This window comes from Micropterus salmoides, unplaced genomic scaffold, assembly GCF_014851395.1.
Source record: "Micropterus salmoides isolate LMB-PRFRI ecotype aquatic unplaced genomic scaffold, ASM1485139v1 Ms_hic_scaffold_9, whole genome shotgun sequence".
Taxonomy (NCBI): Eukaryota; Metazoa; Chordata; class Actinopteri; order Centrarchiformes; family Centrarchidae; genus Micropterus; species Micropterus salmoides.
The window spans coordinates 32993122-33015974 of record NW_024044681.1 but is presented as its reverse complement, the minus strand read 5'-3'; the positions used below and the strand labels follow the sequence as shown (position 1 = coordinate 33015974).

At 39.9% G+C, this 22853-nt stretch overlaps 1 protein-coding gene across 3 annotated transcripts in view; it reads left to right on the top strand.

The window, feature by feature from the left end:
- The first annotated feature begins 1896 nt into the window (after nucleotides 1–1896).
- The window catches only part of dscama (Down syndrome cell adhesion molecule a), a 95008-nt gene continuing 74051 nt past the window's right edge, over nucleotides 1897–22853 (top strand). Inside the window, exon 1 of one of the 3 annotated variants that reach the window (XM_038709398.1) lies at nucleotides 1897–2795. The gene's annotated coding sequence lies outside the window, so the exon portion shown is untranslated. The remainder of the gene's footprint in view (nucleotides 2796–22853) is intronic. The other 2 variants (XM_038709394.1, XM_038709396.1) reach the window with 2 other exon arrangements.

The window sequence follows — 22853 nt, the reverse complement described above, 5'->3', positions numbered from 1 at the left end:
AAAGACAGCGAATCAACAAGACTGGTGAGGAAATGGGTCGGTGCCAAGTTAATTGGTACTCTTCACTTTGTGTGTGTATTTTGTCGACAGCACAAACCAGCAACTGTGTGTCTGTTGTTATAGGTTAAATTTAGATGTTTGGATTTTGTCCATTCTCATTGAGTTGCAGATACAGTATCTATTAAATATGTCTGTCTGGATTTTGCTGTTGCTTTGCGTGAAATCCAATGCTTTTAACAAATTTCCTTGACTTGCATTTTTGACAAAAACATAGATTAGATAAAGGAAAAATATAGCAAACAGGAGTAGCACAAATATAACAGGAATGAAACACAAAAGTATGCAGTTAAATAGAAATAGATGTTGTTTTTAGTTCTCAGTTAATAGTATAGCTGCCTGCAACTGGAGCAAAATGGTTCCTAATAATAATCCATTTAAAAAGGGTAGTGTGGTGTTAAGAGTGCCAAGCTGCAGTCCAATGCTGTACAGCGGCAAGTAGGAGAAGATGAGACTTGCACATTACAATGAACACAACACAGGAACTGGAAGAACAACAAACCCCTCACTGCTGGGAGCCAATGAGAGTGACAGGGCGGGGGATTAGGCAAATTCAACACAAACAAAAAAATACTTTGTATTCAATGTGTGAGGAAAAGCGCATGTTTTCTTCCATGCTATGTGGGAGTCAGTGATAATGATCTGTTTTATTTTGGGGATGCCTGGCTGGAAGCACAGAGGGGCCAGACAGGCGGTGACAGGTCTTGTATTCCTGGTGCAGAGCATGTTCATGTGCAGGTCTGATGTGGATGCTAAGAGACAGACACTGTATCTGGGTGGAGGGCTAAAGCGCGGCTCGCCTGTATTTGAACATAAATGGGCCACGTTAAATTCAAACCATCACATGGCAGTGGATGTCACTGCAGTTACCATTGTGGCAGTGCCTTCAAAATCTTTTCAAATTCTACATACTGTATAATGCAAATGTGACTTTCTTATCACAACACCATGGCTGGGAAACATAACATGGATGTTTGCTTTCTGAAGATTCAAAAGGAAACATTTTTCTTCTGTCTCTTCTTCTTATGTCTGTTTAGATTGTCAAAATAATGATAAATAAAAAGGACTGAGGTCTCCAGTTGACAATTTCAGGCACATTGTTATATGTTAATATGGAGATCACACCTTATCATTTCAAATATCATATCTTTACAAGTCTTCATCATAGAGCACTTTTGTTTTCACATATTAATCCACGGCTCCTCCTCCTGTGTGGCTTGAATGGAGGCATGAACTCATGCAGGGGGCTGTGGATGCCTGACATGGCCGCCGTTTGATGCCCCCTGGTGCATTGGGGGGGTTGCTGCTTATATTTGTCAAGGTCAATTAATGAATGCAGGGGTAAGGCTGGCAGGATCCCCAAAATGCCCCTGGGGCTCATAAATTATCCAAAAAACACATTAAAAGACAGGATCCGATCTCCTCCAATTAAGATAATTTAGCATGTTTTCCTCACCAAATGCCTACATAGTAACCAGTCAGGTGTAGCCTACATCACTCCCCCTCCCTCCCTCAGCATCCATCCTCCAGCCTCCTACACCACAGCAGTACCAGCAAACCATAGAGGATGTCCTGCATGGGCTAATTTTCTCCTGCATGTGTTAATGTACAGTTTTCCCTCTCTGAGTGGGACACCGTGATCCGTCTTCTCTGTGATAAAACAAAAGAGTTGTTTTTTTTGTTTTTTTTATTATATCACGCTCCTTCAGAGGTTCAGCTGTGCGCCCCCCCCCCCCCCCCCACCCCACCCCTCACCCCCACCCCTGCACCTTTAAGGCAATGGAGAGGGAGAACAGCGGCGGAGAAGGAGGCAAGGGTTTATTCCACAGTGCTCTGAGGCAGGGCAGGTTTTAAGCGCAGGGACCAGTGTGCGCAGTTTGTGTGTGCGGCTGCGGGGGGAAGATGCGTGTGCTTGTTGCTCGCCGGACGGAGAGAGGCGGCGAAGAGAGAATGAGTTTTCAGCGCAGCTAACAATCAACTCTATGCGCTCTTTAATCCTCGAAAAAAAATCCAACTTTTACGCATTTTTTCCCCCCTCTACCTGAGATGACATGTTTGGCTGTTTTCAGTGCATAGACTTCTAATTTATTTATTTTATTATTTATTGATTATTTTCTTTATTCCGATTTTGGAGCCTTTTGGGTTTTTTTTTTTTTTATTGTTTTGTTGTTTTAATTGTTTAAGCGTGGAGTTCCGTGTGCGCATAGACAGTTTGTCCTATGCGTCTCCAGCCTCTGACTCAGCAGCAGCAGCAGCAGCAGCGGCACAGCTCACCTGGACCGGAGCGCACCGAGCTGAGCTCCCTCATGTTCCACGCAGAGCAGCGCTCAGACACGGGGGGACGGCTGCACTGAGGCCCGGCGCGGTGCGGTGCGGTCAGTCCAAAAAAGGGGAGACGCACAGTTGTGGATCATATACTGTCTCCCGCCGTACCAGGAGACGATCAGCAGCACGAAGAAGCTCAGACCTCCTCCTCTTCATCTTCTTCCCAACGTGAAGGATTGAGGAAAAGCGAGGGAGAGAGAGAAATAGAGGGAGAGAGAAAGAGAGAGGGAGAGAGATATAGATTTGCAAGCTCCCCTTTCTTTCATTGCAATTGACTTGTTGAAGAAATTAAAGGGAGAAATAACAAGAAGAAAGAGTGCAGGGAGAGAAGAAGAAAAAGCATAAGCTTGGATATTGAACGGAGCGGGGCATGTGGATATTGGCTCTCATCTTTTCCCAGTGCATCTTGAATGGTAGGTGATGCATTCGTTACATTAAACTTCAAGTGTATGTTAATTATCCCACTGAGTGTACTGGACTGAGTGTACAAATAACATTCTAAACAATCTGCAAACATTTCCACATTGAATATAGTGATTGATTTTTTTTGTCCTGTAATTGAAAGGCAGAACAGGCTGTTGCTATGTCCTGACACAGGCAGAGGGGTTTGATAGATACATTCACATTAACCTTTAGGCCTATAGAGATAATAAGTGTAAGAACGTTTAACCACTCTGCATTTTCAACATTTAAAACAGAGAGAGAGAGACAGAGAGAGAGAGAATGTAGGTTGAGTGATAGGTGCAGCCTGTACTGCACAACATTTATTTTAGTTTTTGTACAATTTGTTTTTAGGGAAATAATAGGCCTAAAATATAAACTCTTAATTATTTTGTTTCATTCTCAATTTGCACCATAAAGGATTATTTATTGTCTCTATTCAAACTGCATTGGGCCTCAGTCTGGGTGCATTTTCCTACACCATTTTTAGATGCTTAGTGTGCATATTAACAGTTTTTCAATCACTTTTTTACATATATGTCATATGAAAAATGATCTTTTAGTAAATAATTTTGTTCCAACAAATTTGCATGTTTATATGGTGCATTCACTGTTTGTTTAAATCTTAAACCTGCCTGTGAATTGCATTCAAAAAGAACAGCTATTCCTTAATGAAACTGAAATAATTTCTTTATAGACATTAAAATAAATTTTCAGTTCAGAAATCCACCCCTAAACCAAGACGTATGTTGATGAAAAATGTAGTATATTTACGTGCATTCTATAATCTAAGTAAATACATTTGATTATTTTAAGCATTGAATTAAATAACGTGATTGCATCTCTGTATTCTTTCTGTTAGATCTATCGAGTATCTTGTAGAAAAGGGATTAAATAGGTTGGCTGTGCTTTTTCCTGGCAATGCACCCGCCATATTAGAAGCACAGACATGGAGTCATTTTGGATTGGAAAAAAAGAGACAAGCCCTTATCACCCTTGCCCAAGTGCACGTCTTGCAAAATGCATCCAGATCCTATGTTGTCCACAATGAATTCCTCGAAAGAAAGGCTTGATAAGTGACAATAGTGGTTGTATTTGGACGAAAGGTTTTTAACAGCGAATACAAGAAGGGTGTGTGAGGAAGGGGGGGAAGTGAGGAGCACAAGGGGCTGTGGGGTAGAGGGTGGGATGTGCGCGTGTTGGGGGGCAGAAATCAGCTCGAAAGAAAATTGGGATATTTAGAAGATCTTTTGAAAGGTAGATGGAGTGAAAGGGGTTAAAAAAATCAAAAGTGGACACAATGTAAACTGAGAGTAGAGGGCGATGCGTCAAGCAAACATGACAGGAAAACCATTTTGTGGCCATGCTGAAGGGTTCAATGAAGGCAGTGGTTATTTATAGGAGAGCATGGAGTAAAAGCAATGACAGTGGTGTAGCAAAGACTCCTTTCTGTAACAGAGACAAGACACATGGGAAACAGTGGACACTAATGTCCATTTCAAGTCTCAATGCTGTGCTGAAATCTCTATTTACTGAGCACAGTCTATAGCTTAGCTGTTGAATGGCTTTTTCAGTCTCTTTGGTCCAGGCAACAGCGTTGCAAAATGGCTGCTGCTAGAGACATCTACATGGAAACTTTGAATGGCAGCAACAGCACTTGTAATTGTGATGAATGCTACGTTTGTGGTCGCTGCTGATGCAGCGTCATTCACATCGACAGACTCGGTTCACACTGACCTTTTCTATTGATTCAATGATTCAAATGTTGGTTTTGTGGTGTAATTTTTTTTTTAATCACTCAGTACACAATGACAATCCTGTCTTTGTATTTTGCTTCCGACCGTACCATGCTAAATTGACTGTACGCAGAATAAAAGGGCTATGATTTTTGATCTTAGACAGTATTCTTTTGCTGCACATTTGTTTTCCCTGATCAGACCTGCAAAGGTTAGACTTAATGGGCAGCTTCCATCAGAATCGTACATTTTGCACCTCTTCTCGATAAAGAGATGTAGCTTCCTGAAATAAAGGCTTTTGGGGCTCTGGTCCAGTAAAGGCTGCTGAGGTTGTCTCTATGGAGACCTGGGTAATGAGTGTTGCTGCAGTGTGGGCTTCGGGCTTTAGCAACACTGCACTCTGTTCAGGTGACCCTGGCAATGCTTCCTGATAGATTTCAGTCTGTCATTCTTTCCTGATAATAGTTATGAGAAGCAGATTTCTGATCTAAATCTAATTTAAGTGCTTGATTGCTCAAACCACTCTTATATAGATTTTTGTCTGTTTTAGTTCATCCTGGTATGGTTGTTTATGTAGATGTTCACATTGCAGGTTAGTAGAATATATCTTTAAAATATTACAACCACAACTAGCTTTTCAGCGGTCATTTATGAATAGTATCAACTGTACAATCTCCATTTTGCTGTGAATTGCTGTTGAGGACACATTTGCAAGCTCATCTACAGTAGATCTAAACAATTCACCGCTGTAGAGAGTAAAATCTGTTGTAGAGTTCACTTTGGTGGTGCTTGAGCTTTTAAAGTGCTCTTGTAGAAGTGTCTATTAAAACCTAAATGGAATGGGAACAACATATTCCAGTTATAAAGAGGTGAAATTGGGGAAATGGCATAATGTTTTTTTGCTGGTGTAGCTCAGCTACAGCAGGGGGGAAATCTGACACATGCTCAATTGGACACTAATAAGCTGTGTAAATATACAGCGAAGCTCCTCAGTTGGTTGTTAGTATCATTCTGTGCATGTGTATTTTTAGCTTTTAGTTTAGGATGGCGAGGGGCTGCTGCCTCTTATTAAAACATAAGCATTCAAGGTGATCTGGACTTCAAACATGATTAATGTAGTAGAAGTTTTACCTCTTTTTTTATTTTTCAGTTGGGATCATAACACCAGATTGAACACTCCTTCATGCTGATACGAAACGCCCTGACATCAGCAGTTAGACTGTTCGTTTTGATCATATATAGATATTGAGGAAACATTTTTAATGAAAGTATCTGCCTCACAGAATGTCCATACTGAATGTATCTGCATAACCTTCAGTGACACATCATTTCATTTGCTTTCCTACAACATTCACTCTTGTAATAAAGTATCTGCTTGTAGTAACTAAAGCATGACTAACGTTTTTTATGGTTATATTTAGGCACTTGTTCAAGGTTAGGGACAGATGGTGGACTTGGTTAAATGTTAAAAAAAAAGTCTAAAGTGACTTAAAGCACAATGCAGGACAAGTCTGCAAGTTATTAAAACAGTTCAAAATACAAACCTTCTCCAGTGTCTTTGTCCACTTTTCTCTCATAATGTCTAGGAGGTTTATCTTTTTTGGTGCTAAAGGATTTGTCCAGTCTTTAAGAGGAGCTTGGTTATAGCAAGGTTTGTACTATTTTGTTGTTTTGACCAATTATCACCAGTCAAAACAGTGTTTCCTTAGAGGTCACATTAAGGCCAGTGGGAAACTAGGTCTGTGCAGACTGTTGCCTTTTGGTATACATCTGTCAGTTCACATAGAGCCAGGACGGGTTGACAGAGTCACAGCAACACACATCAGCAAACAACTACTGAGCTCAGCTCCTCGGTTGCACATTAATATCAGCACACCAGTCAACACAATGTAGGTCACTGGAAATGCTGTGATTATTCTTTTTAAGTAAGTAGTATTTATGTCTGGATGTGTTTTAGTTCTGACCAGAGCTATTTTATTTACTGATGCTACAGTGTATTCATCACATAATGATTTAAACTTTAAATAAAGTGATTAGTAAATAATAATTTTACACTAATATCACAGGAAAATGTATAACACAGACTCATTCAGTAACATGTACTGAGATTTTTTGGATTTAGGTCAGAGCATTGATTCTTTCTTGACTTTTTATTTTAGGGCACTTAAAGGTGTACAAGTCAGATTCCTTTTATTCTTTTGTTGTTTTAGTTTTGCATAAGGCTTATAGTTACTGTAGAATGCATTAGTGACATGCTGTTTTCACGGACTCACTAATCACGCTCGGATTTGTCAGTGCCATCGGGGTCAAGATTTTTGTATCGCCCCACTGTGTGTGCTTACGCCTTAGCTTGGCTGTTCAGACAAGAGTAGACTTAAGCATATGTTAATGGAGCACATTGAACTGTTAAAGGTTTCATTTAACCCAGACCAGAATGCTTAAGGAGATGATAGTGTGTAGTGAGGCAGAAAAAGAGGAGGTAGAGAGGGGGAAGAGGGACACAGAGTCAGCTTGTGTTATGTGGTATCTAAAGCTCAAAGAATCACATCACATCAGCCTGGTTTTTCATGCAGAAACAAGGCTATTTTAAGCACCTTCCAACGTATCAGACAGTTATATTGTTGGACACTGATTAAGACTCAGCACTCTTTATTTTATATCCAATAGGAAAAAGAAAAGGCTTGCACTTCATCAGTTTGTCCAGTTCTGTACATACTGAGTGCAACAATCTACTTTTACTAGAAGCTGCTTTAGTGTGTACAGTGGGGTTAAATAATGTTAAAACGATACTTTGTTTTCTTTTTTTCCTGGTGATAATCTGTGATACAGTTTACACGAGAACACTGTGATGATTTATTAAATGTCAGGAAAACATGAAGTTGAATTTAATAAGGTCAGAGCAAATGGGGTAGAAAAACGCATCAGCGTCATTTGAAAGCCAGATACTACAGCAGCTATTAAGAGACCTCCGAGCTTGTAAATGTTTTATAGATAAAATGTTATAAAAGTTATAGATGCTTACCGTAATCTAGCATTCATATACATCTGCAACTATGTCACAATCACAGATTACTGGTGTTTAATTTGTTAATTAGCCATCAACTGAGACTGAATTTCCATCCAAAGCCAAAAAGAACACTTTGACAGGTTTTGACTCGTTTTGGCTTATTGTTTTCTGTTTGAATGAGGCAGCTGTTTGCTGAGACATCATTACACTTTAGTGAGATATCAAAGCTTAATGCTTGAAATCATTTGACATTTTGTGGGACATCTATTTCCACTGGTCTTGCAAAGTAGCATTGCATGAATGTAAAATATTAAGCTACAATAAGACAGTGAGACAGGAAACTGTAAAAACCATGGACCGTAGTTTTTGGCATCTGTTAACAGGACTGGTGACAAAACGAGATGTTAATTAGTTGTGTTGTTTGTGTCTGTAGGCTTTCATTATAAAATAGGGCAGTAGGTTAATGCTGCGGCCACGCAGGTACAGGAAGACGTAAGTTGAGCTTGCTTTGGCCATTGCCCTTTGCTCGTTGTGTAGTTTTTACTTGATGTTTAACATGGCAGATAAAGATGTATCAGCAAGCTAATTATATTTTTAATTTATTTTTGGAGAAACTAAAAGAATAGACATTCTCCATTCAGACCCATACAATTACATTTTTGGGCTGGGTGGCACATAAGGTATACATGTAATATCTGTTTACAGCCTTTTCATTCTAGACCTTTTCACACATTTCCCTGTTGCGGCCCCTTCTGAGATCATGATAAATGCAGGTATAATAAAGACACACATGGAGAGAGCTTTGTTGGGTTCACAGAAGTTGGAACAGAGATCTGTTTACCTGCTATGAAGATAATAAAAGCCAGAGGCAAAAAATGTAGGTAGAGGAATCAGGCCCTCTAAAGCTGTCTGCACATTATGCATTATGTTCATACACAACCAATTTGCAAGAATAAATCTGTTTACAGCAATGTTTAGTCAGAAGCTAGGTGACATTCATATTGTACTGCGAGACGGGCAAACTCAGTTCCTGACTGTACCTCACAGATCAGGGTTTGTGATCATTCTTGCACTGACATTTAAATATTTAACCAGAGTGTATTTTTTTTCCTTAATCCTATCAAATGTTTTTTTGTTGACTAATCTCTTATCTCGCTTTATGCCTCAAGCTGATTTTCTTTGAATAAAAAACTGAGAGACTGTAGTGCATTGGCAAATGTTAATAAACCATTTGTGTATCTTGATTGCTTTTACTTTGAACACATCTGAAAAATACGTCACCAAAATTCTGTTTTTCTAATGCAGAATACTAGCAGCATTATGAATGTTATCTTAGGGGAAAAGTTTGGCCCATGTTGTTGAATTGAATTGTTGCCAAACGACCCAGACAGAGACACTGCCTGTTGGGGTTTCTTCACACCTGTCTGCATGCACAAGAGAAAATGTATTACTATTAACGTATATCTCTGAAAAGATGCGAGTAAAGTATTGACACAGAGATCGCATCCCGTTCCTTTATGTTGTAAGTACACCCAAATTCTAGATGTACAGTAACTATGGTGCTGTGTGTGCATGTGTTATTTCTCTATATAAAATCTGTGTCAATTCAATAGAGGATTTTAACTATACCATAATAATAACTCATTAACATGAAGTGCAACAATATCTCACATTGCAGTGATTCTCATCATGTTCTGTTTAGACTGTGCCGTATCACTTAGATGACACTATGTATCAGTGGTACCCTTGTGAAAATTATGCCCTTTTAAATAATATTATCATTTCATTTTCATTATGTTTACATCATTCTGACATTCAGCAAATCCGCCTTATACCGCAATGGTTACTGCAAACATATATTTTATTAATTCTTTAGAGATCAAATGTGTAAAATCATTAAAAAAAAAGGCAGTACAGTGCAAACAACACACAGTTCATGCCAGTGATAGTTTGTATTAATGACATCTAATAAATAATACAGTTTATGAATATTTGTTCCTCAACCACAAACTTAAAGCACGTTACAAGGCCCACTATGAAAACACTACTACACTGCACATATGTGTCATCTCTGCATCCTCTGTCCATAATACACTGACCTTGTCATACACTACATAGAATGTGATTTGTTAAATTCTATATGTGGATATCCAATTAGCCTAGTCCTCAAACTTTCTGTTTGGTTTCTGTGTAAGTGGCCATCAAGGTTGCTAAAATGATAAATTGTACTATTTACCAATTTAAGTTATCAACAAAACTTGAATTATCTGGATAGTTAACAGGGACAAAAGGCATCAGTCAAGATACTGTAATTAGTGAAAGCACAGTACATTCTAGACCTCAAGTGGTCAGGTCCCTGCGGTCTTTGTAACAAAATAGGTGCAGGTGACCTGGGACTGCTACAGTAACAAAACTCTGGTTGATATGGTGCACTACAAGAGCAGGGTGTAGCCTCATCAGATGGAATCGAGAGAATGGGAATTAAAAAGTAAATACATTTTATAATAATAACATTTAATAATCAAACCTAAACATTACCAACAAGAAATTATAAAATCAGGACCTCACTGGCAATTTCCTCCCCTGTGGCTGACTGTTGGATGTATTCATTAGGCATAACCAAACCGCACTGATTAGCATTCAAAACCCAGCTCTGTTCCTGTAGCCCGAAACGTGTAACATTTTCAAACATTCTGGCAAATGTTTCATTAAAGTGTTGCTAGCCCCCAGCTCCATTCCGCTCCAGTCTCCACTCTATCAGGCCTTCCCCAGAAGTGATTATGCTAATTGCTGTTTGATCAGATGATTAAATTATAATTTGATTAATCCCAGGCACTAAACGCTCTGAACATGTTGATATGTATTTTGCTGCCTGGCAGTGTTTGCAGAGCCCCTTGTCACCAGGCAGTGTGACACATACAGACAATCCAGGTATAGGACAGGGAGAGATGTATGTAAGGGAGGTACATTGGGAGGTAGTTATGAACATGGATGAAACATGGATGTTTTTGATGTACTGTGGTCTAGTAATCACAGAAAACATGACGATTAATAATGGATCGCTTTCGTCTTTCCGCAGATTGAGAGCAGCTCTAATGCTGATCACTGCCATTTTCTCAGCCATTGCCTGTCTCTGTTACTCTCAATTGACTGTGTATCCATCAGGGTGATTTATAATAGCGCTCTATAGACAGGCTCCTACAGGACTAAATAATGAGGGTCCTATATTATTTGTCCACTATAGGGTGCAATGCCACTGTGGCATCACAAAGTGCATTTTTAGTATGATTATTCTGTGACGTCAGTCTTGTTGTGCTTCCTGATTGAAGGTAAACTGAAGAGTTGAAGTGATGTTTGAAGAAGAAAACTCCCAAGATTTCTAAAAATCACGCACAGATCCACATATGTAATAGACTGACTCACTATGGGTTTGCATAGTAGCAATAAGGGAGGACTCTCTCCTGCAGTGGGGTTAATGAAGGTGAAATACTCTCGCCTTTGAGGCAAATGGAAGGCTGTTGAGGGGAAGGGAGGAAGAGATGGAGGGAAAGAGTGATGGTGGGTGGGTGGGGGTGATATTTTTCTGAGGCGCAAGAGGATGGCTGTGAGCAAAAATGCAACAATGTCTAGTCATCTGACCCACAATCCCATTTAACCCCAGGACTTTGATTTGCCCTCCATTGTCAACTGCCAGCTTTTTTTCCACCTCTTTGTTTCTGTCCTGCAAATGGCTTTTGTCTTCACCACCCTGAGATGATGCAAAACTACATGGCAATAAAGCAAAATTCCTTCCTGTTGTAGCTAATTACAAAGCTACGGAAAATAAAGCATTCAGAAATCTCTTAGCTTTTATTGTGATAGGTTATTCAAGCAATACTAAATTCTGTTTAACCACTGTGATGCAATTAAGCCAAGATATTTGTTTGCAAGTACTTGCTAATACATTGCCTATTAAACACCAACATTATTATAGGCATTATATATTAGATGTTAGCAAATGTATTCTTTGTTCATCTCTATAAGGCCTGTAAATCAGTGTAAGTTAGTAATGTGTACAACACTCATAGTCATGCATACAAAAATGTATGATCCAAAATTTGGTTCTCAGTGCTAATGTTTGAATGGAAATCACATGCTTCAGGTAGAGGTGCTAGATGCACAAAACCACAACACAGAAATGTTAAAGGCATTTTCTTTGTGAGAATTATGTTCTCTATCTTGCATTTTTGCACTACTGAAAGGATTTAGTCGCCTACAACCTTCTTCTCTTTAGCATGAGAATGTATTGGGCCATTTATACATGGATACAGCATCTCACTGCTTCCCCATGTGTGAATTACTGGTTCATAGCCTCAAACAAGGTACAAGGAAAGCTAAGGTATGTGTGTTTGTTATATACTGTTATAAAACAGAGTTTTCATATCCCACACACTTGTGTTAGTGGAGAGGTGTCTCGTATTTGGCAGGCCTAATAGTGCAGGTGCACTGTTCGGACAGATACAGTATATGAGTGAGAGTATTGCTTTCTCTAGCTTTCTTTGTTTTAGAATCCATTAGATGCATGAAATTCCTCTTGAGTTCTACTTGGTAACTATATTTCCCAATCCCACCTCTTCAAAAGTTCCCATCTGTCTAAATGGACACAGATCTAGAAGAAACTGACACCTCACCCATTTATTCATTGAAAAATAAATCAAACCAAACATTGGCAGACAGGCTGGACGTATCAGTGCTGCCTGAACTTGAGTAAACATTTCCCTATCAGATTTTGTGGCCTGTGGTTTGCTCACCATCCATGTTGCTTTTCAGCTCTCAGTCATTCATGTCAACATGTTTAGTCACCACTTGCCTTCAGTCATATGTCAAATCAAGTCAATTTTATTACAAAAACAGTTTAAGGAAAAACAGGTTAGTCATTAAGAGCATCACAAAGTTTTTCATACATGTTAGAAGGAAGCTTTGCTGATACATCAAGCGTTTTAATGGCTAAGACCATCCTTTAATGATGAATGCAATAGATTTCACTTGAGTTAGTGCCCTGCTACACTGTTCGGACTCTGGACCTTCATTATGTTTGTAGTGAAGTCATATTAGATGATTCCACTGTGGCCTCCCAGAGGCTATGACAAATTATTGGCTGAGATACATGTGACAATTGCTTAGCTGATGTTTCAGAACCATGGACAGCACAGAGAGAGAGAGAGAGAGAGAGAGAGAGCTGCAAGCCTCTACCACCTCACTCTGCTGATTTTGACAGAGAATAATTCATAAATTCTAAAAATATTTAGCGCTCTGCTAGTGATACATTCTTATGTGAGTGCTCTGATTAACGTATGTATTCTTTGACTTTGAAACAGTAGCCTTGGGGCTTGGGGGCTTCATCCCAGCGCACCCGAGGGCCATATATTGACACACATCTTGATGTTGTTATTTAGCCTTTCTGTGCTTTTCTAATAATGACAACGATAATAATAAATGCATGGTTAAATCAATGAATTTTAGGCTATTTTATGAAATAAACTATATATGATATTCAAGCTGCCAGTGTTCCTACTTCAGCTAATCTCCTCGTTATCCTTCCCTGCTGGGTTTAATGTCCCTCTCAGCTCGCCTCTCCCTCGCTCTGTCAGTCAGTGTTGCACTTGACAGTGTAGCAAGCAGAGGTGGGAGGAATTTTACTGAAATAGAAATAATGCTTCTCTTGTATATTGTGTTGATATTTAATATACAAATTTGAGTCAAATACTTTAGAACTGTTTAGACAAAGTCTGACAGAAACAGTTCAAACAAAAAATTCTCTGACTAAAAATGTACTCCTGCTCTTTGTTACATCACCTAATGCTCATGTTAATACTCTTGCCATGTCCAAGATAGTTAATCCATCAATGACCGTGACTGAGTGATGCCATTGTCATTTCATAAGTATAATTATGATTTATGTAAAAGCAGAAGACAGCATTGAAAAACTTTCAAGCTTTAGGAATAGTTTAACATTTACTAGAAATATGCTAGTTTAATTTCTTGCCCAGAGTTATTGTAGATTATGTCAGACTATGTCATCGGAACTGTATGGTAAATATGAAGCTACAGCTAGCAGCTGGTTAGCTTAGCTTAGAACAACACTGGAAAGAATGAAATGGCTAGCCTTGTTAAAAAAGATCCTCCTATCAGCACCTCTAAGGCTCATGTTCCATCAGGGTCACTGATTATGATGTTTTATGCTGCTTGTTTAAAATCAAAATGTAAAAACATTGTGTTGCAGTTTTGCGGGGGTTATGTGCCAAACTATTTCTTGGACAATCCCTCTAGTATGTTGTAGTGTTGAGATTTTCTTCTTGGATAAATGAGAAACCTCACACGCTGGTGGCACTTGAAATTTCATCTTCTGTGGACCATGAATGTCAAAAAATGGCATGGTAATCCAATTCAGTAGTTGTTGAGATATTTCTGTTTGGACTGACCGACAGACAGACCACCATTGCCATCCATAGAGCCATGCTGGCATGGCTTCCAACCTGCTTGAGGAGAACACAGTGACTACTTTGTTACCTCGGACTGGAGTAATTTCAGAAGATTTAAATCCCGTGGACAACTCTCATGCAGTTTAATTTGAGAACAGGCATACATGGCTATTGTGTGTTGCTGATTTTAATTGGCTCTGTAATGTAATACTCTTCTTCCAGAGCTCTGGAATGTCAGCAGCATCTACATAAAGCTCTGATTCACATTTTCATATTCATGTGGAATAATATTAGAAGTTGCTGCATCGGGTACTTCCTGTCATTTCAATGCTGTGTCACTTAGGAACGGTAATGGAGCGTTATGAATGTCTCATATGGTTGTTTTTGCCGCTTTCTTTTCTTTCTCTTGATGTGCCTGTGCATATTAGCTTCAGTGGCAGCAGCTAGAGTTTGTTTGCTCACACACAGGAGTTTCTCCTCTTCGCTCCTTATCCATCTGTCTCTTTTATTTCTGTTGTCCACTTCCACCTTGGTGATGTAAGTGATTAAGGTTTTCAAAGTACCTAGTAAGTGGGAACTCCCTCCTCTCCTGTTGGCGCTCATGTAAATCAGCGTTTATATGCATCAACTAACCCACTCCACAATGACTCTCGTCTCGCCCTCCAGAGAGTTGACATCAGAGGAGGGTATCATTGGTTTTACATAGCGGCTGCGTGGCACTGAGCGCGCCCCTCAGCATTATTCATGAGGGCAAAATGGGAGCCGGTGATTTGGGAGAGTGAGGGGATCCTGTTCTCCGATCTATGCATCTCAGATCAGTGCAGCGCTTCTCTTTGCTGCTTATTGTGTAAGCCCCTAGGGCAGGAGAAGAGGTGGTGGAGGTTGTGGGGGCGGAGTGGGGCTTGGATGCTTACTCACTGTCATCGTGAGGCCGTCCTGTCCTCCACCCCATCTCTACCCCTCCCTATCCCTCCCCCTTTTGCACTCTCCCAGCCCCCACTCTCCCCTCCCTAGGCGGTCTCTGCAGAGCTCTGCCTTAATTACCTGCATTGCCTGCCATGAGCTGTCAGTGTGGCTCAGTGCTTGTTTGCCCCAGTGGAGTTGCCCTAATGTCTTGATGCCCTGGTGCCCATTGTAGCACCACAGAGATCTCTGACCTGGTGAGGGCCACACTGTGGCTGAGAGCCAATTGGATGGTAATGTTTAAATACATTAGCAGCCTTGGGCACGGCTGACATGTTGTGGCTAATAGCAAATTCAATGTGATAAAATCATAGGAGAAAGGGTGAACATCAGGCTGCTGTTGCAGAAAGCCAAGCAGTCAACCAGAACATTGTGAAATAATGTGAAGCATTCAATGAGTTTTTTTAATTTTATAATTTCAACAAGAAAACAAGAAGCTCCCGACCACATCTATCTCAGGTTGATTAATGGTGTTTGGCTGAGGTAAACACAGGCCAAGCAAAAAGCCCCTGACACATCAGTGGGCTAATGCACAGGCTAATGCATAGGCCTGTTTATGTTGTGTGTTAGTGGGACCTGTATTGATCAGACATTTACTTAAATAAATTGCCTGGGTGATTTGGAAGTGACCACTGATGGGTATTGTCAGAGTGGAGGTTCACGGGTCTTGGTGAACACACGCTGCTGGGAACATAAAACGCTTGTTTGGAAGAGGAATATCGGTGAGGAGCCCTGCAACTGGTGCTTTTTCAAACAGGGCGATACTTTCTCCCTCAACAGTGTCGTGATGTTTAATTTCAACACATTTGAAACATATATACAGATCACAAGTCTGTGTAAATGCAGGGTCAACCAGAATCATCATTGGCTGCATTTACTCTCCACCTGTCAACCAAGCCCATGTCTGCCTCTATGTTCATGGGTTCATAGACATTAACTCTCATCCCCCACATCCCTCTGACACGCCCGTGTGTACTCTCCTTGACCGAAGTGTGTCTGGTGCCCTTGAGTTCAGAGGATCCACTATGGGAGGATTGCATTAGGAGTCACCTGCAATCCACGATTAGAGGTTTCAGCAGGGTCTGCCACCAATAGGTGCTGACATCTGGGACTGTGCCAAACATTATTTCACATGGCAAGAAGAAGGGACTCACCTCACTTACCCAACAGGAGCCCCCTTCCTGCTCCTCCTCTGAGCTTTGCTAAGACAGGAAACCCAGGAAAAAAGATAGAGTCCATTTATTATACATGTGTGGGATTCATAATTGAACAATATCACTTTTTCCTCTTTGTGGTTTTGGCTCAGGGAAAACTAATGTCGATTAAGATGGGCTCTGGCACAGGCAGGCATATGGTGACTGTTAGCAAGAGCATGTCTGTGTGTGGCCATGAAAGGCATAGGAGTGCACTGGTGTTCAGCAAAATATTGTAATGGTATGTGTGTGATGTCAAAGCCATCAAGAACATTGAGATACTGTAGAATGGTTTTAATGATTTTATGCAGTTTGAACATCTGAGAAATTAAAATGAATGACAATGTAACAACTTGTTTTATACAAGATCTCTTCCATGTGCAAGAAGGAGCTTCAACTAAATAAAGGGGAGGAAAGACACAGCCCAATCATAGGTCTATTCATTAAGTTGTCGCAACATCTAAAGAAGATAATTCATTTTAAAGTGAGATTCAGAAGACCAGCACTATTAACAGAGACAGAAATCCTTTGAGATGTGGACCAAAGCGTTGCAGACTGCAGCCTTAATCTGCCAGCCAGGCTGATGGCTGACCGACTATCGATAGGGTCCACATAAATCTTTCATCTCCCGTTTCAAGATTCAGCCCGCTCTTGTTTTGATCTTACTCCTGTGTTATCAATAGATTCTCAAAAGTGTGCCTCTTCCCTTTGCAAAAACAATGCGTTCCATATCTTTGAGATGCGCATTTGTATGTGTTACATCTTAGTATTTTCTGACAGCCATTAATGAGATTATTATTTAACGGTGCTGTACACAAACATACTTGATGACAGCCAACAGCCACCCACACACTGTCTCCTTTGCTTAAAAGCAAGCATTATGATAAATTTGGGCTGGTTTGTCTTTAGCTATTAATTTACAACTGAATATTCAAACAATATCCCCCCAAAATACGTTTATGTAATTTCTAGTCTATTAGATGACTCTCAGTGAAGAGTCAAAGGAAATATACTGCAAGTGTCTACCATTAAACTGATTTGAATGCATTATTGGAGAAGTGCTTCAAGTAGGGTAACGTGATAAAGGAGGATTTTTATTTTATTTTTTTTCGGATTATTTTAACAGTCCCATTTACTCCTGTACAATGCATTTCATGCATTTTAATTTTAGGCTGCACTGCTTTTCAGTTGCAGAGACTTGTGAAGGTCCAGTGGATGATAAATACAGATCTGCACAAGGTCGTTTGGGCAGCTGGGTGCAGTGTGATATGCAGATTTGCTCTCTGCCTCTCTCCCTTCAAATGCATTATTTTTTTTGCACCTGCATCTTGGTGTAAAGGTGGAGCTAGTCAGAATATGAGAGACAGGGTCAGAGGAGCGTAAAGGAGAGATGAAGGTTAGAAAGGAATACAAACAGACAAAGCAGAACAAGGGAAAGGAGGTATGGAGAAGGAGAATTAAGAGAAAAGGAATAATGGAAGAAAAAAGTATTCATTTGAAGGAGGTTGTGGGATACGACCGAGATGGAGCATGCCTTTGACCTCTGTCATGCTACCTCTTCTGTACTTCTCCCTTTTCTTGACATTGTCTTTCAGTCTCTCTCTGTTAATAGCAGCCTGCGTGTCACTGTCGAAGTGCTTTCCAGCTTTCCCGCCTCCCCACTCAACCCCCGCCCTCACTGTTTTCCTTGGCACTGCACTGAAAAATAAATGCACTCCCACTGTATCTATCTGAGCTGCTGGGATCTGCCAGGGTTTTGCGTCCATCAGGCTTTCTCATCTTAAGGAATCAGCCACCCAGAAATGGGTGGTGGAGGTGGAGGTAGAGGTGGTGCGGGTCTCAATTTTTTATGAGTTGGTGCAAAGCAGATTGAGACAATTGTGGGGCAGCCTCCTTTCTTCGCTCAGTCACCTTTCAAACACACTCAGGCCAGAGGCTGCATGATGGCTGTTTGTCCTCACTTAGAGAGTGTCAGCTACTGCAGCACCCATCACCCTAAAGAGATGTCCCTACAGTAAAATGATGCTTCTACTCATACAAAATTGTGTATTAGGGATGTAAACGAACATGAATATATTATTCTGATATGAGCACACAATGCATTCTGAGCAGCATCCACATTTAACTGACCCATCACCCGAGATTTATTGGTTAGTGCAGGATAAAGCTTGACTGATGTTACACAGCTGTTATTTTACCTCATGACCTGAGATTGAAGCATGGCACCTCGGTAACCTGACAGTAACCAAAAATCACTGACGACCTGAAATTAGGGACCATCTCGAATGCATGCTTTGTGTTTTTTTAATTAGTTTTCATCGACATCTCATACAGTCTTTACAGTCCTCCTCCCATTGCATGTATAACTTTTTTATTATGTAAACATCCTGCAATATGGCCAAATGAGCTATAATAGCCCATTTTCTGTCAATAGCTTCTCAAGTTTTGTCATAGAAAAGCAATTCTGAGTGGTACTTTGGTGGTAAAGCCTGCCTTCTCCAGTATTCCTTTCTGTGGGAGCATCAACAGTTATACAGCTTAAATTGAGACTTGGTTAAGACTTACTTTTTGAGGGTGGGGTTAAATTACAAATCATGCTTTATTAATTGATTAATTTAGGTACAGATTATTTATTCATTTTACATTTGACTTTTTGTGGTACAAAAATGTTTCTTTTGCTGTTGAGAAATACAATAAACTGTAACATTACTGTAAAATAAAGTACTACAACACGTACAGGTACATAACTGATTAATGCATGCCAACCCTAAGTTTCACTGTGCTGCATTCATACTTTATTAAGAGAATGTAACAGTCATTGTTAAATCATGTAAAATGCAAAACACACTAATGCTTAATTGTTTTTTAAGCATCTGTAGTTTTTTGCAACTATTCCTTATATTTGCATTATATTATTATCAGCTACTGCCCATTACAGTATGAAGTATTGAAACTGCAAGGAGTCAAACCGTGTAACAATAACATCTCCTGTGTGTGTGTGTGTGTGTGTTTTCAATTAGGAATCTTAAATTTAGTAGATCATCATTACAGATTGATGCAGATGACAAAAGTCAATATATCTGTTTGGAGCCAAATTAACAAAATTTTGGTGAAATAGTCATCTGCTGATCAGTCAGTCACAGAAGCTCCCTGCTATTTATAACAGATGCTGGATTTTATGTTTATCTTTATGGCAGATTTTCCTACTTGAGAAAATCACTGACAAGCTGTTACTCAGTGTGATTACATGGCCATAAATTAGCCTCGATAAGTTCTGCATGTATCGTTATGGGTAGTGAGCCTTTTTTTTTTTTTGGTTGCATATTCCCCTATGAATCTTGGCCTTTTCACCACAGCCTTTTTTTATATGTACTGCATTAATGCAGCTATATTAAAGCCCTTTTCTATGATGGGCATATTTGTTTATCAAATGTATCATTTTTAGGAAATGAGAAATAAAAGTAATAATACATCTGCCTTTATGAAGCCTTATGTTCAGTATACACCTCCGCTCAGTCTTTTTTAACATTTTATGAAGCTTCCAAACTGATGGTTGACTGGTGTAAGAGTAGTAAGTTAATAATCTAACAGTTGTCTGTCTGTCATACAAGTATTTATCAATGTTTTCAGGTCAGGTAATTAATATTCAGGTTTCCGCATTGCCAAACTGGCAATCAGTAAAAAAATCCCCCAGAATGGATGTGTGTCATGGCACCGCTACCTTTTCTTACAATATCTTGGATACAGTCTTGTAGCTGTCGACAACTACAACCGTCCGCCTTTCAACACCTCCAGGCCTGGCCCTCAGAGTACTGCATGTGTGAAGTGAGTGCAGCTAGAAATGTGCGGAAACATGTGTACGCCATGGTGTTTGTTTGTCGTAACAGGTTGAACGACCAGTGGGTGGAAGTGGCCGGTGATTTGAGCACGCTCATTAGGAATTTATGAAGCGCTAAAATGTTTGGTCTCCAGAGAGGGGGGGATTGGCAGCTGTCGCACAGGCAGGCAGGCTGGCGACAGGAGGGGAGAGCCCACATTACAGAGAGCAGACACTGTAGAGATACAGTACAGATGCCTGAAATATTTACAGTATGGGACTGAGAGTGGCTGAATACCACTGTTAAGATTATCTTCAAAGATCAATACTCTAACTGTTTTTAACCCATATCGTTTGTTCACTGAAGAATTATCACTTACAAATGAGCATTTTTTATTTGCTTTGTGCTGCAGATGTAACTAATTTCAATAAAAACCTTAATTTCCTTAATTTGTTTATCCATGACACACACTGTAGGCATTATGAAGTTGTTCATAATTTGTTGTATTTTAGCGGGCATCAAACAACTCCTCAACCTGCCGTTATCCTCGTAGGGCCTTATAAAGACAGAATTCAATTAAATCTAATCTTTTAAAACACAACAATTTTGCTGATCAACTGCATGTCTTACATATCTCTGATCAGTGATGACGGTGCTACAGTAGATACAGCTTAACGTTGGGGCCAGTTAATATGGTCGCCCTGAGAGGTGACTTAAGAAAACACATGAATAAATACGCAGATAGACAAAACACAAGCAAATGAAGAAAACAGTTTTCAATAACAAGCATTTAGAATAAAACACGGCAAAGAAATAAAACATTAGAAGCGCATTCACCAATTTGAAAACAAGCAGCATAACAAAACAAAAAAAGAGAATACAAGCAAATTCAGAAATGTGCAGAAATTGATGACACCATGAGTGGTGTTGGGAAAGTGCAGTTTTATTCCAGCTATTGTAGTCTGTAAAATTGCAGTTTAATACATATATTGGATTGTGTTGTTGTTCATTTGCATGTGTTTATTTTTAATTGCAGTGTGTTAAGCTCTAAAAGCCACCACACATTAGGGCAAGCAACACAAGTGTTCTGCCTAAACTGTAGAGAAATTCCTGCTTCAGCTTTTACCAATTGTAGCCATGTCATGAGAAGCATGCGTTTTTTAGTGTTATTTGCTATCGCTATCTGGGTTAAACTGGGAATGTGTTTACAACATGTCTTTGTCTGAATACTTGTGTTGCTTACTCAGCTGGTTTCTGTTCCGGTAATGTTGAATGCTGCATCCTCAGATCTCAGTAGTAAAGCTGAAGTTGTTGTCACAAGTGACAGGACTGATGGATACAACTATAATATAGTGTTAGTTAAAGAGGTGGTATTATGCTCATTTTCAGGTTCAAAATCCTATTTAGAGGTTGTACCAGAACAGGTTTACATGGCTTCATTTTCAAAAAACACCATATTTTTTTCTCATACAGCACATTGCTGCAGCTCCTCTTTTCACCCTGTGTTGAAGGCTTCGTTTTAGCTATGGAGTGATACATCTTGTCTCTAAATGATCTTTGTTGGGAGCTGCACATGCGCAGTTCCTAGTAAAGGACTACTAGCCAATCAGAAGCAGAGAAGGGCGGGTCGTACGAAAGACAGTAAACAGCTTTGATTCAACTGTAGGCTACATGTTGCCAACCAGCTTGGCAACATGGACTGGAGCAAGAGTTTCACAGTGCTGAGTTATTAATCTGTAACAACAGTATTTTTCATCCATAAAGTTTTAACTGAGCTCTATCTCTACATCACAGGAACAACTTTATGTCCACTGACTGCCTGGAGGGTAGCTAGTGTTTGGAAGGGAGAGGAGAGGTGTGTGCTGCAGCTCACTGTTTTTCCACCACTGAGGGCATGTCGGAGTAGCCGCTTGGCGAGCGTTATATGAGGCGCATTTAGCTTTCATCCCTGTGACGTCACAGGGATGAAAGGGAAGCAGCTGGACTACAAACGAGCTGTTTTCAGGCAGATCAGAGCAGAGTTTTCTGTGGGAGATGGGAACTCCCTTTGGGCTTTTTCACTTTGCAAACCTGTTACATGCACACAAAAGAGAGATAACTCAATAAAGGAGAGGGAAAAAGCCAAAAAGCATAATACCACCTTTAATATTGATATTTTGAGAAGACAACATAGCCCATTAATGACCCTTTTGCAATGCCACAGTGTTGTTTTACGTGTTTGCACGCGTGTGCATTAAAAAAATAGGTACAATACTGTTGTTGGAAGAACGGGCACCTATTGGGATAATGGTTAATAAAACTATGAATTTAGTTAATTGGTAAAAATTATGGATTCAGTTAATTACCTGTCACTCAGAAGAGAGGTAACAATGATCTCCTCTCAAGTGCAGAGACAATCAATATTGTGCAGAAGGCCCATACAGACATTCACTACAGTAAGTGACAGTGGTACACAAATTCTTTAAAACTGCTAATTTATGTAAATGTGCAACAAACGAGGCTCTTTAGTTAACGCTTATTCTGACTGTTTATTTTCTCCACAACTTCAAATAACAGGAGAAATATTTAAAAGGCGGTGAATGTATTGAACAAGTCCTCCACCCTGCTTGGGATCCAGCCAGTATACAAATCCTGGGTTCATGCCAGCAGTGTGGGTTGTCCATTACAGCAAAGAGTTGCATTGTCAGTTTTTATCCAGCATAGTAACTTACTACAGGGGAAGTGCATCACATTACATCGACTTGCTTCATTAGTTAAGATGACTTGGAAACATCTTCTGCTGCATATTGTGTAGATGAACATGACAAAGTGACTGCATACCAGCTTTTAAGTCTATTTTCTTGCCAATACAC